Below are 14,047 nucleotides of genomic sequence, written 5' to 3' on the forward strand. Positions count from 1 at the left end.
CCAATTTGACCGCCCCTATCGGACTGACCATTCACTTGTCTCTTAGATTGTAAGCTCTTTGAGCAGGGACCATCCCTCTATGTTAATTTGTAACCCTAGTAGCGCTTTAGAAATGTTAAGTAGTAGTACACTTTCTCTTCTTGGTACTGTCCCTTCCTAATCTGTTTCTCCATCTGAAACCACTGTACACTGCAGGAACACATTGTCCACCCTCTGTATTCATCATCTCACTATCTCTTTTTCCTCTTCTTTTTCTCAGCTCTCAACCTTCAACATTTCCTTCCTTCCATTCATCCATCTCCTTTCTATCTGAGTACATCTCACCTTTGTCGCTGTCGTCACAGCTCTCCTACTCTTCTCAGTACTCTCTTGCACCTTCTCCTGCTCTCCGCTGGGGACATTAATCCCAATCCTGGTCCTCCACATCAGCTCTCATCCTATTTGTGCAGGTCACACCGTGATATCTCCAATCTAATTTCTGTTCCACTTCTCCCTCCTTCTTCCCTGCCTTTCTCTTGCGCTCTGTGGAATGCCCGCTCTGTCTGTAACAAACGTTCCTACATCCATGACCTCTTTATCTCTCGTGCTCTCCATCTGCTTGCCCTAACTGAAACTTGGCTCTACCCTGAAGACTCTTCTTCAGTCGCGGCCCTATGCCATGGAGGTTATCTTTTCTCCCATACTCCTTGCCCGGTTGGCCGCGGAGGTGGTATCGGGCTACTACTTTCACCCTCTTGTAGATTTCAACCTCTTCTTCCACCTCAGTCTCACTGTTTTTCTTCCTTCGAAGTCCACTCCATCTGCCTATTTGCTCCTCTGCCTCTCTGAGTAGCAGTCATTTATCGACCCCCTGATAAGTCCCTTTCTTCCTTTCTCACTGACTTTGATGCCTGGGTTTCCTTCTTTCTTGAACCTTCATCTCCTTCCCTCATTCTTGGGGATTTTAACATCCATGCTAATGATCCCTTTGACTCTTATCCTTCTCAGTTGCTTGCTTTAACATCCTCTTTCAATCTTCAACTGTGCTTCACTGCCCCCACTCACCAGAATGGCCACTATCTTGATCTTATCCTCTTCTCAAACTGCTCACTCTCCAGTTTCTGTGCCTCAACTCTTCCCCTCTCAGACCATCATCTGATAACTTTCACACTTAAACACCTTCCTCCCAGTCCCGTCCAATCTTAACCAATACATTTAGGAATCTTCAGGCTATTGACCCTTCTACTCTGTCCTCCAGTGTTTCAAATCACTTCTCTACCTCTATGTTATCCAAATCTGTCAAAGAGGCTGTCTCTTCCTATAATACTATTCTCTCCTCTGCTCTGAATACACTCGCTCCTCTCATTCCCCATTCTATAAAACGTACCAAACCCCAGCCTTGGCTGACCTCTAGAATCCGCTACCTACATTCCTGTGCCCGCTCTGCCAAATGCCTTTGGCTGAAATCCCGTGCCCATGCTGACTTCATACACTTCAAATTCTTGCTGACCTCCTTCCAGTCTGCTCTTTTACTTGCCAAACAGGACTATTACATCCAGTTGACAAATTCTCTTGGCTCAAATCCTCGACGTCTGTTTGCCACACTGCTCTCTCTCCTCAAGGTGCCTTCACCTCCAACTCCCCCTTCACTTTCCCCCCAGACTCTGGCTGAGTACTTTCATGATAAGGTCCACAAGATTAAACTTGAATACTCAACCAGGTCACCTCCACCTCTCCTTCCCTTAGTCCATTCTCTCAACCCTCCAACTCCTGCCTCATTATCTTCCTCTTCTGAAATCACTGAAGCGGAAACTACACATCTTCTTTCCTCCTCGAAACTAACTACCTGTTCTTTTGATCCTATTCCCACCCATCTACTTAACACTATCTCTCCTACTGTCATCCCTTTTATCTGTAATATCCTCAATCTTTCACTTTCCACTGCAACTGTTCCTGATGCCTTCAAACATGCCGTAGTCACACCACTCCTTAAAAAACCTTCATTGGACCCTACCTGTCCTTCCAACTATCGCCCCATCTCCCTCCTCCATTTCCTATCCAAGATACTTGAATGTGCTGTTCACCACCATTGCCTTGACTTTCTTTCATCTCAAGCTATTCTTGATCCACTTCAATCTGGCTTTCGCCCCCTTCATTCAACAGAAACAGCACTTGCTAAAGTCTCCAATGATCTGTTCCTGGCCAGATCCAAAAGTCTTTATTCTATCCTCATCCTTCTCAATCTATCTGCTGCTTTAGACACTGTTGATCACAGCCTACTCCTTGATACACTGTCCTCACTTGGATTTCAGGGCTCTGTTCTTTCCTGGTTTTCTTCTTATCTCTCCAAGCGTACCTTTAGTGTATATTCTAGTGGATCCTACTCTACTTCTATTCCACTGTCAGTTGGTGTACCTCAGGGATCTGTCCTGGGACCTCTTCATTTCTCCATCTATACTTCTTCCATTGGTACTCTGATCTCATCCCATGGTTTTCAGTATCATCTTTATGCTGATGACTCCCAGATCTACCTCTCCACACCAGAAATCTCAGCTGAAATCCATGCCAAAGTATCAGCCTACCTGTCTGACATTGCTGCTTGAATGTCTCAGCGCCATCTGAAACTAACATGACCAAGACTGAGCTTCTTATCTTTCTCCTTAAACCAACCTCTCCTCCTCCCCCATTCTCTATTTCTGTGGACAACACTCTCAGCCTTCCTGTCTCATCAGCTCGTAACCTTGGGGTCATCTTCGACTCCTCCCTATCCTTCTCTGCACATATTCAGCAGACTGCTAAAACCTGTCATTTCTTTCTCTATATCACCAAAATTCACCCTTTCCTTTCTGAGCACACTACCAGAACCCTCATCCACACTCTTATCACCTCTCGCTTAGACTATTGCAACTTGCTTCTCACAGGTCTCCCACTTAGCCATCTCTCTCCTCTTCAATCTGTTCAAAATTCTGCTGCATGACTGATATTCCGCCAGTGTCGTTATGCTGATGCTCATATTAGCCCTCTCCTCAAGTCACTTCACTGGCTTCCTATCTGTTTCCACATACAGTTCAAACTCCTCTTATTGACTTATAAGTGCATTCACTCTGCAGCTACTCAGTACCTCTCCACTGTCATCTCTCCCTACATTCCTCCCCGGGAACTCCGTTCACTGGGTAAATCTCTCTTATCTGCACCCTTCTCCTCCACCGCTAACTCCAGACTCCGTTCCTTTTATCTTGCTGCACCATATGCCTGGAATAAACTTCCTGAGCCATTCTGCACTTCCTGAAGAAATTATTAATTGTAAAATTGTTGGATCAGTGGAACAAGTGCTTCTGGATATGTCTGGACCATTAGGGAATAGATTCAAGAGTGATCATTTATTGTTTCGTAAACTGACTTTGTGGCACGGGAAATGTATCTTGCAGACTTGGACTTCACCTGAGCCTCTGGCTTATTGGCACTGGAGGAATCAGTTCATTTATTGCCCACCTGGGAGGCGAAGGATGCGGGGTTTCTTTTAAGAGGAAAGTTCATTTTTTTTAAGGTGTGGGAAGCCTATTTTGATATATTATCTCCTTGAGGGCATAATTTATTGTTTAGGTAACTTGTAAATTAATATTTTACATATGTACCAGCGTTAAGGTTGGTGCTTTGGGCTGGGAGGAGTGGAAGAAGGGGTGGATTTTCTTTAAGGTGGAGGATTTCAAGAGTCATAAGAATCCGGGCTCGCAGAATCTTTAGAGGTCCCTTGGTACTGGTAAAAAGGGGTGGTTGAACGTTATTGGGGGGTTGTTCACTAGGGGGTGGGACTAGAAAGTTGGGAGGAATGGGAGCTTTTATATGAATTATATTAGAGGGTATCCATGGTTTATATCAGAATGGAGTGGCATGGTGGGGATAAAACTGTTAAACGTTTGATGACAGACTGTATTCTGTTGTTGTTTTATTGGGTACACTTTGATATTTGAGGCTTTATGTTTATATTGTTTGTCATCAATAAAAATGTTGAAGGTTTTAGAAAATAGTCTTGAAATAGCACATTTCTAGCACCTAAATCTAGATGCCCTCCGTATAGAATTAACCTAAAATAATTTGAACAGAAACAAATAATTCAAGGTAAATAACAATAATCTCTATAAGTACAATTCTCAAATGGAGATGAAAATCACTTATTAGTAGAGAATAAGGAAATCAATATAACAAAAAAAAGAAACACAAGTTTCTAAGAGAAGAACACAAACCAAATTTGGCAGGCCCAAGGGAGAGGATGCTACGTTATTTTCGCTTTCCTGGACTACTTTATCATTTAGAAACAAAATCAATGAAAAGAACCATACAAAAAGAGTTCAGAATGTCATACCTGACTGGGGGCAAAGTAACTCCCCGAAATTTAATGGAATAGATAAAAGTTTGGTGCGAATGAAAAAAAATGGCAATAGGACACAATAAGTTTGAAATGGGCACTTAATTTAATTGAAGATTGTTGGCCCACAAACCTAGGGATGTTTATTCTACAGGACTAATGTCACTGTCTTTGTTCACTAATTCTTCACTCTTTTGTTTCTTGTAGTAAAGCTTTCTACGATAATGGGTGGAGTAATTTTATTATTTACTGTGCTGAAACTATTCCAGTCCCTAAGTCAATCATTACAAATGTAGATAGCTGGGGTGGATGGTGGGTATGAGGAGCACTCGGCAACTTGTTAAATGTAAAAAGTAGCAGACTCACACCAACACTGAGAAGATTTTAGGGTGGTGCTGGGGAGGAGCCTACTGACATTCTATATATAGGTAACAATGTAGGGCCTCCAAGAGGGGGGGCAGGGGCAGCAAAATTACCCTGGCTCGGCCTCTAAGGGGGGGGGGCCTGATGCTGGGGTTTCCTCTCTCTCTCTCTCTCCTGCTCCTGACAGGACCCCGGTGATCATGTCCCGATAGGAGCAGTAGAGAGAAAACTCTGGCACTGGGCTCCTCTTAGAGGCTGGGGAGACATAGGGCTTCGGGGCCTTCTTTTTGGCTGGTGGGGATCCCCAGGCCCCGCCAGCAGAAGAAATCTTCCTCCAGTGCTGTTTTTCACTCTGCCGCATTGCCTGCCCTGTGGTTCTTTTCCCCTCACGTTGCACATCTCGGTTTTGAGAGGAAAAGCAGCAGCAGGGGCAAGGCAGGCAATGTGTCGGAGTGAAGAATAGCACTGGAGGAAGGCTTCTTCTGCTGGCAGGGCCTGTGGACCCCTGCCAGCCAAAGTATGTGGAATTACAGCAGGAGCTGTGGTAGCAGCGATCTGGGGGGGTGGAGATCCTAGAGGGAGGCGGCGGCGATGGTAATCCTATAGGGGGTGGCAGTGGCGCCCTGCCCTGGGCCCGGTTCAGCCCCTCAGCCAGCCCTGTAACAATGTCATAGGAAGATTCAGGAGAGAGGATCTAGATGCTAAATTATTTGTGACGAGAAGACTTGAGATGCATGCTAAAGCATTTCATTCATGGGAAAAAATTCTTGAGAATTTCTGAATCCCCAATGTCAATGTATCTGTTTTTGTACCCTAATTCTTCCCTTTTCAATTTGTTACAGCAAAGCTTTCTGAAGAATTTGGTAAGTAATTTAATAATTATTCACTGTGGCTGAAACAGTTCCAATTCCTAATGATTCCTTAGGCATGTAGATAGCTGGATGGTTGATTAATGAGAGTCTACTTCAGTAACTTGACTGCCTGGTTTGGGAGTAGTAGACCTCATGTGTCGTTACTGGTGGAGAAATCAGCTGTTACAATACATGTGAGTACCAATGTCCCTATAGGAAGGTGTAGGAGGAAATATCTGGGACAAGTTCAAGTGAATGGTGAATGTATTTCATCACACATGATAAGGTGAAGAAAAGATATGATAGGGGTCTATAAAATTATGATGGAGCAGATTGGGTGGGATTTTTTTTCTTTACTAAGCAGACAACTTTTGAGGGGGCAGATATCTTTGTTATTCCCTCAGTTAAGTCAAGTACCTAAGGGGGACTTTTACTAATGCTGTAGAGATGGAGTAACCCGTGAGGTAATTAAATTTGCTGACAACACAAAGTTATTCAAAGTTGTTAAATCGCAAGAGGATTGTGAAAAATTACAAGAGGACCTTACGAGGCTGGGCGTCTAAATAGCAGATTACGTGTAATGTGAGCAAGTGCAAAGTGATGCATGTGGGAAAGAGGAACCTGAACTATAGCTACGTAATGCAAGGTTCCACGTTAGGAGTCACCAGCCAATAAAGGGATCTCGGCGTCGTTGTTGATGATACTTTGAAACCCTCTGCTCAGTGTGCTGCGGCAGCTAAGAAAGCAAATAGAATGTTAGGTATTATTTGGAAAGGAATGGAAAACAAAATTGAGGTCGTTATAATGCCTTTGTATCAGTCCATGGTGTGACCGCACCTCGAATATTGTGTTCAATTCTGGTCACTGCACCTCAAGAAAGATGCAGTGGAATTAGAAAAGGTACAGAGAAGGGCGATGAAAATGATAAAGGGGATGGGACGACTTCCCTATGAGGAAAAGCTGAAGCATCTAGAGCTCTTCAGCTTGGAGAAAAGATGGCTGAGGGGAGATCTCTATCATATCTCCCCTCAGCCATCTTTCTCCAAGCTATAAATAATGAATGGAGTGGAACGGGTAGACGTGAATAATTTGTTTACTCTTTCAAAAATACTAGGACGAGGGGGCATGCAATGAAGCTACAAAGTAGTACATTTAATACAAATCAGAGAAAATCTTTCTTCACTCTATGTGTAATTAAACTCTGGAATTCGTTGCCAGAGAATATGGTAAAGGTGGTTAGCTTAGCGGAGTTTAAAAAAGGTCTGGATGGACTTGGGGGAAATGCACTGCTTATTTCTGGATAAGCATCATAAAATGTGTTGGACTTTTTCGGAATATTACCAGGTATTTGTGACCTGGATTGGCCACTGTTGGAAAGAGGATGCTGGGCTTGATGGACCTTTAGTCTGTCCCAGTGTGGCAATACTTATGTACTTATGCACTTATGTATGTATGAGGTTATCTGTAGCAGGACCCATAGAATAAATGGGACCTGCTGCAGATAACTCAAGCTAACCTTTAGTAAAACACCCCTAAAACAGTTTTCAGCTGTAATTCCATATCAAGTTGCGTCAATATGGAATGTTCTTCCTTCAACTGTGTGCTCTTTAACTCATTTTCAGTTATTCCATAAACAACTTAAGATGTTTTTGTTTAAAAAATATGTGAAATGATCCTTAGTCGGGCTATAACTTTTACCTTGTAAATTCCCAATGTTTGTTCTGGTGTCTTTTTTTATTTATGTGATCCGCATGGAACTGCGAAGGATATTGTGGAATAGAAACCCTTAATGTAATGTATATAGGAGAATGGTTATTTACCCTTCAATATTACCAAGATTATGGGACATGCCATGCAGCTAATAGGTAGCACTTTAAAACAGGAGGAAGTATTTCTGAGTGTCCCTATCTGTCTGCTCCAGCATCTCCCCTCTGTGTCCCAGTCCCTAACACCCCCCCCCCCCCCCCTATTCAGTGTCTCTTTCTGTGTTTTCTATCTTACTTTGTCCAGCATCCCCCTCTGTGTCCCTATCCTTCCCTGTGTCCCTATCCTTCCCCTGTATCCTTCCCCAGTATTGCCCCTCTCTGTCCCTGTCCCTATGTTCCCTCCACAGCCAGTATCATTTCTATATCATTGTCCCTCCCATGTACAGCTTCTCTTTTCACTTCCTCTTGCACCCCCCCCCCCTCCCCCCCACCACACACAGATATTCCCTGGTCTGGCATCTCTTTCTCCATTCTCTGTTGGTCTAGTGTCTCTCCCCTTCTGTTCACTGGACCAATCTCTCTCTATCTCTTCTTTCTGCTCCCCCCTCCTTTCAGTCTAACATCTGCCACCTCCCCTTTGCTCCAGGACTCATACTTTCTTCTCTCTCAGCCCTCCTCCACAAATCCAGCATCTCTTCCCCTCTGTCCCCCCCCCCCCCCCCCCCCCCACCAACCAGTTTGGCATCTCTCCATCCCCTCCTCCCATGCCCGGGCCCAGCATATCTTCTATCCTGTTCCACTGCTGCCCCACGACAGCCTCATGGGTCCAGCATTGCTCCAGCTTCCATCCACCCCCCCCCCCCAGCCGGTCCTCCTCATCTGCAGCGGGTCACAGCAGAGAGTGCACTGAAAGCTGCCTCTCTGGCCGACAGAGCCTTTCCTCTGCCACATCCCAGCTCTCTGATGCAACTTCCTATGGGTGGGAGGACACAGCAGAGGAAATGCTCCGCTGGCCAGAGGCAGCTTTCAGTGCTCTCTCTGCTGTGACCCGCTGCAGATGAGGAGGACTGACTGGGGGGAGGGGGGGGGATGGAAGCTGGAGGATAGAAGGATCCTTATATTTAAAAGATATGCAGGGACTGTCTTTTCTTCATGTTCAATTGTGAAGTGCTACGTACGACTGGTAGCGCTGTAGAAATGATTTGTAGTAGTAGTATGCATTTAAATTAACCTGGGAAATTTGTACATGCAAAAAGAGCAGATGGAAGTGCTAAATTCCCTCAGATAAATTTCAAAGTGGAAGTACGTTCAAACTTCCCTTTGAAAATATGCCGAAGTGTGCACATATTTTATATCCATCTATGTGGTTCTAAAATTACATCCTTGGTTTTTAGAGATTACATTACTGTGTTACATTCATATTACAAGTAGCCAGTATATGATGGGGTCTGCTCTGTATTGAACAATCTAGCAAGCAGTGAAGGTGTCCAGATAATTATAACTGTCCAGCTAAGACAGCCTTTTGCTGTCCTAGTTTTATCCAGGCATTTAATTGGTTAGTGGACTGAATATCTCCACTGACCAGGTAAATCCCAGAACTGCTCCCAGATAGTGTGCAGTGGCCTCCCCGGATTTTAGTGGCAGTATGATGTTAAGTGCTTTTGCATAGCTGGGTATGGTCTGGTCAGCACAATTTAACCAGGCAGGAGCCTGTCCTACCTAGTTACATCACTTTCAACATGTATTCTGACAAAATACGCTTTTGAAAATATATTTAAAAAAAAAAAAACAAACTACAGAACAGCAGCTCTAAATTTTATTCATTTTATTTATTTTTGTAGAATCTCTTTCTGCAGAACTTGGTAAGTTCTTAATCACAGATATATTAAACTGTTGCCTAAATATTTTCTGAGCCTGACAGTTCTCTTTCTGTCTTTGATTTCAGAGTGGAGAAGACGCTATGGATATGCAGGTAACCGTTTTAAAAAGAACTTTCTGCCCGATATTCAAAATGACTTAAGCAGCAGAAGATGCTCTTGCCCAGATAATGTCAATGTTAATATAATATTGCTCTTATTAATCACTATTTCCCCTTAAAATAAGGGTTCAATACGATGCACAATTAAGAGTTATCCTAGTAAGAACACAATGTAAATACCTAATAACTAGTAACATCTTCCAAAAAGATATGTTTTCAATTGCTTTCGAAATCTCAGATAGTTTATTTGTATTCTAATAGCTAAAGGAAGGGAATCCAAAGTGGGATTATCACAGCTGGAAGAGGAACCAAAAAGAGATTTAGAATAGAGAATGACACAGGGACAAAGTTTGTCCCCATCCCTGCCCTATCCCCACCCCGTTCCCGCGAGCTCTGTCCCCGTCCCTGCGATGCAAGAAAATCAAAGTGATGACGGAGAAAACAGGAGAACAGCACAGATTCCCTAGTACCAAAATTATAGTTAAATACCAAAAAAATAAAAAAATGGATAATATTTCTGTACCTTTCAGGTCACTTCTGGGATCACAGCACTCTATCAATGACCTTTATCATCAGAACACTATTTGAGAACTTTTAAAGAATCCAGGAAACAAAAGACTGTTGATGTTAAAATGATCAGATACTTTGAAACTATCACATTATAAACCACAAAATTATGCTGCTTCATTACCTTCTGATCACCCATCTGTCGCTGTTCTGTGTCCCTTTATCCCACTTTTTTCTCCTTCAGTCTATCACTGGATTGTTGTTATGATTTATATATGTTTATGAATATTGGAAATATTTGATATACTGCTTTTACTAACTAGTAGGACAGAGTGGTTTACAAAATTATAGAGTGCCTTCTTGTCTCTGCATCTGCTTTCATAAGTATATACTGTGGAAGAATAATCTAGTATTGCCAATTTTTGCTTATTCTGTCCTGTCTCGAGACGCTGTAAATGTCAAATAGTGATAGCAAAAGCCAGGTACGTAGCTCATTCTTAGATGTCTACAGCGGTCCCAGCCAACCCTCAGAATGTACATTATTTCAGCGATACAATTCGCAAACAAGAGAGTGACAGAAGGTGAAAGGTCACTGCTTTTAGCATGTAGCGGCATTTACATGTCAACCTACTCAGCAACGCATCATCTTTTTATTCCAACCCATTTTGCTCTCCGACTACACCTATGTTCAGCAAAGGAGGGTTCAGCAATAGTACCAATAATGATGTCACCATCTGGCTTTCTAGATAAGCCCAAAATAACAATATCCAGTGGACAGGAAAATCTTCCCTTTACCTACCCTTTGAAGAAAGCGTGCTGAGTGCGAAAGCTTAACCTCTTCCATTTCTTTATTGCTTAGCACCCGAAATGAGGGTGACAGCGCAACTGTCTTCACGCCAGTGTACCTATAAGCATCTGCCAGAAAGCCTGAACAAGCCTCCCAGAGTCCGACACGAGCTTGCAAACTGATGAACGCACAGCTAATCCTTCAGTCGAGTAGCCCAAGCCACTTAACATTTTAACAGTTGAGTACAGACACATCAAAACCAAATGACTAAAATAAATCATCAATGAAAAAGGGAGTTACTATTTTAAAAGTGCACTCATTCTGCAAAATCTTCCTGCTGTCTCTAGTACCGAATTCTTACCAAATGCCTCAATGGGCCATGGCAGAACTCACATACTCCGCTCCCTGCCCTTTCTACCCCAAAGTTTGACAAAAGCTACCTCACTTATATTACTGAAGACACAGCATTGACACTTACACTTTCCTGCAGCCAGCCAGCAGTGATTCACTAAGGCCAGCTTCGTGGCCTTCCTCCTGCCAAGTGCCGCCCTCTCTACTGCAGCTTCCTGTTTGATACTAACTCAATACATTGAATAACCTTAGATGTAGAATCAGACCAACTCTCACTGACTAGGACCAGAAGCAGCATATCAGCTGCATAAGAATATAAGTGCACATCTAGTGAAGAAAACCCAAATCCATGTGGGCATATATATGTATATTAACAAAATAGGGGATAAAGGAGAATCCTGAGGAACACCACAAGGATGAGTCCAGGAAAGCAGACAGATCGCCATTCATCTTAGCCGAATATTTTCTTTTGCCCAAAAATTTGTTAAACCATTGAAGGACATGACTAGAAAATGCCTATAGAGCTTAATTTAAACAAAAGGACTCCGTATTGAATGCTGCTGTTAAGTCAAACTTGTAGCAAAATCAAAGCTTTACCTTTGGCCGTATAACGTTTGGCGTCAGACACCAAGGCTAGTAATGCTGACTCAGTGCTATGGAATGACTTGAATCAAAAGTGAGCAAGACTGAGATAATATCACAGAAATAATGGACAAAGTCAAAACAGGTATGGACCTTATGGAAAACTGGGCAGAAACTATCCCCAAGAAATGCAAGCCCAGAAACCAGAAGCTACTTATTTCTTCACCTACCCAACTGCAGAAACATAACTTACAAATCTATTTACTTGACCAGATTTAACTACCTGGGCTCCAAATGGTGGAATTCAATACCAAAAATCACAAGAAGCATCACGAACTATCTTCAATTTAAAAAAGAACTGAAACATACTTCTTTAAAAAATTCTACAACAAATAATGTAACCATCGATGTCCATTCCGGTTACTAATCTTAAACTATCCTTATATAAGTCCCAACCAAAATGCAAACTGTACATTATAAACCATCACTATAAGTCTCAACCGAACTGTAAACCAATACTGTAACTATTAATTAGAATGTAATTTTTAAGCCACTTTGAACCAAAACTTGTTTTGGATAACAGTGGGATACAAGAATGCATAAATAAAAATAAGATCAGTTCTATAACTGCGCCCAGTTACACACCTAAGTATATAGCAGGGGGTCTCAAATCCAGTCCTCGAGGTCCACAACCCAGCTTGGTTTCAGGAGTTCCCCAATGAATATATATGAGATCTATTTGTATTCACTGTTTCCATTGATCTCATTGTGGTAATCCTGAAAACAGGCTGGGTTGTGCACCTCCAAGGCTGGATTTGAGGACCCCTGGTGTACAGAATACTAGGGTAAGTGTACTATTAATGCACAAGTAGGTGTGTAGCGTCTGTTCAATAAGGCAAAAGTTTTCAACCCAGCCCTCGGGGCACACCCAGCCAGTCGGGGTTAAATTCAATGGGGATATCCTGAAAATCCCGACTGGTTGGGTGTGCCCCGAGGACTGGGTTGAAAACCCCTGCTATAAGGGCATGAATAAGTGGCGGGGTACAAATGTAACAAAAAAAAATGGGAAACCAGTCAGTGAATTATCCAATTAGTGATTCCTTTTCATCACCTCATTAAGACGTGGTGTGAATGAATTCAGTCCATTGGGGAACTCTGAAAACATTGATGCTTAATAGGATCGGTCAGATCTTTGAGACAGTCAGTGAATAATAGGCAATAGCAGAGCTCCTGTCATAGAATAAGTGAGTACTTTATTTATGGTTGTATGAGGGTTAGAGATGGGTGTGCTCATGTTTATTAATATGTCTCCTCCCTGCAGTGAATGTGACTCTGGATCCTGAAACTGCTCATCCCTGTCTCATCCTGTCTCAGGATTGGAGAAGTGTCAGACGTGGAGACACAACACAGAACCTGCCGTACAATCCTGAGAGATTTGATACTGATCCCTGTGTGCTGGGGTGTGAGGGCTTCACCTCAGGGAGTCATTACTGGGAGGTGGAAGTGGGGGATGGGGCTGACTGGAGATTGGGGGTGTGTAAAGACTCTGTGAGGAAGACGGGGAAGATCATACGATCACTATCACCTGAGGAGGGATACTGGGCAATGAGGCTTATGGGTGACTACACTGCTCTTACCTCCCCTCCAACCTGGCTCCGCCTGAGTGTGACACCCCAGATAGTGGGAATTTTCCTGGACTATGAGGCAGGAACGGTCTCATTTTACAATGCAGATGATAATCTCATCTCTTCACCTTCACCCACACCTTCACTGAGAAACTCCGACCTTTCTTCTGTACTTATGACACTGAAGTTCCTCTGAGAATCCTGCCGGTGGCAGCCTGGAAATGAGGAAAGTTAGGCTCAGGATTAACATGGAGAAAAAAGCAATTTTCCAGCTGAGATTTCCGTGTAAATGTTTGCTTTTTTTCAAAGAAAAGAAATATATTTTCTATGAACCTGAACAGCTGCGAGAATTTCTTAATGTGCAGAGTATTGAAGAGCAGTCATAGGTCAAGAGGTTTCATTTTGTAAGACAGGGGTTAATCCCTACTCGATTATTCTTCTTGATTTTTCTTGTATATAAGCCATCTTCCAATGGCATTTATAATTTTTTGCTTCAATCAGCCATATTGTGGACTATAATCCAATATAAGATATTATCTTTAGTGGACAATGTATATTGTGTCTATTTAAATATTTTTTCTGAATATTGGTGTGGATATGTTGGTATATCTGTTCAAAGTTTACTCTTTGTAAAAATTAAAACTCAATAAAGATAAAATTTAAGAGTGATAGGGAACGATCCAAGATGGCGGAATGAACCTGACGCTGGTTTCCGCACTCCTTGACTAGCTCTGAGTTGTTTGCTCTCTTTCTTCGTTATGCCGAAACGCAGAGGTAAATCGGCAGCCGCTGTTCCCCCAAGCCGATCTACTACTCAGCTTTCGGGTACATTAGATACCTTTTTGCGGAGATCTGGAGTTCAACAGCAGTCGGAGAACAGCACGCTTGCGACGCCTGGAATAGGTGGAAGCTCCGAGACGCCGCTAGTGCATGACATCTCTCTAAGCCCCGA

General features: G+C 42.9%; 1 pseudogene; it reads left to right on the forward strand.

The window, feature by feature from the left end:
- Positions 1 to 13,486, forward strand: part of LOC115464458 — an 86,044-nt pseudogene extending 72,558 nt beyond the window's left edge.
- The last annotated feature ends 561 nt before the right edge of the window (positions 13,487 to 14,047 follow it).

This window comes from Microcaecilia unicolor, chromosome 3, assembly GCF_901765095.1.
Source record: "Microcaecilia unicolor chromosome 3, aMicUni1.1, whole genome shotgun sequence".
Classification (NCBI taxonomy): domain Eukaryota; kingdom Metazoa; phylum Chordata; class Amphibia; order Gymnophiona; family Siphonopidae; genus Microcaecilia; species Microcaecilia unicolor.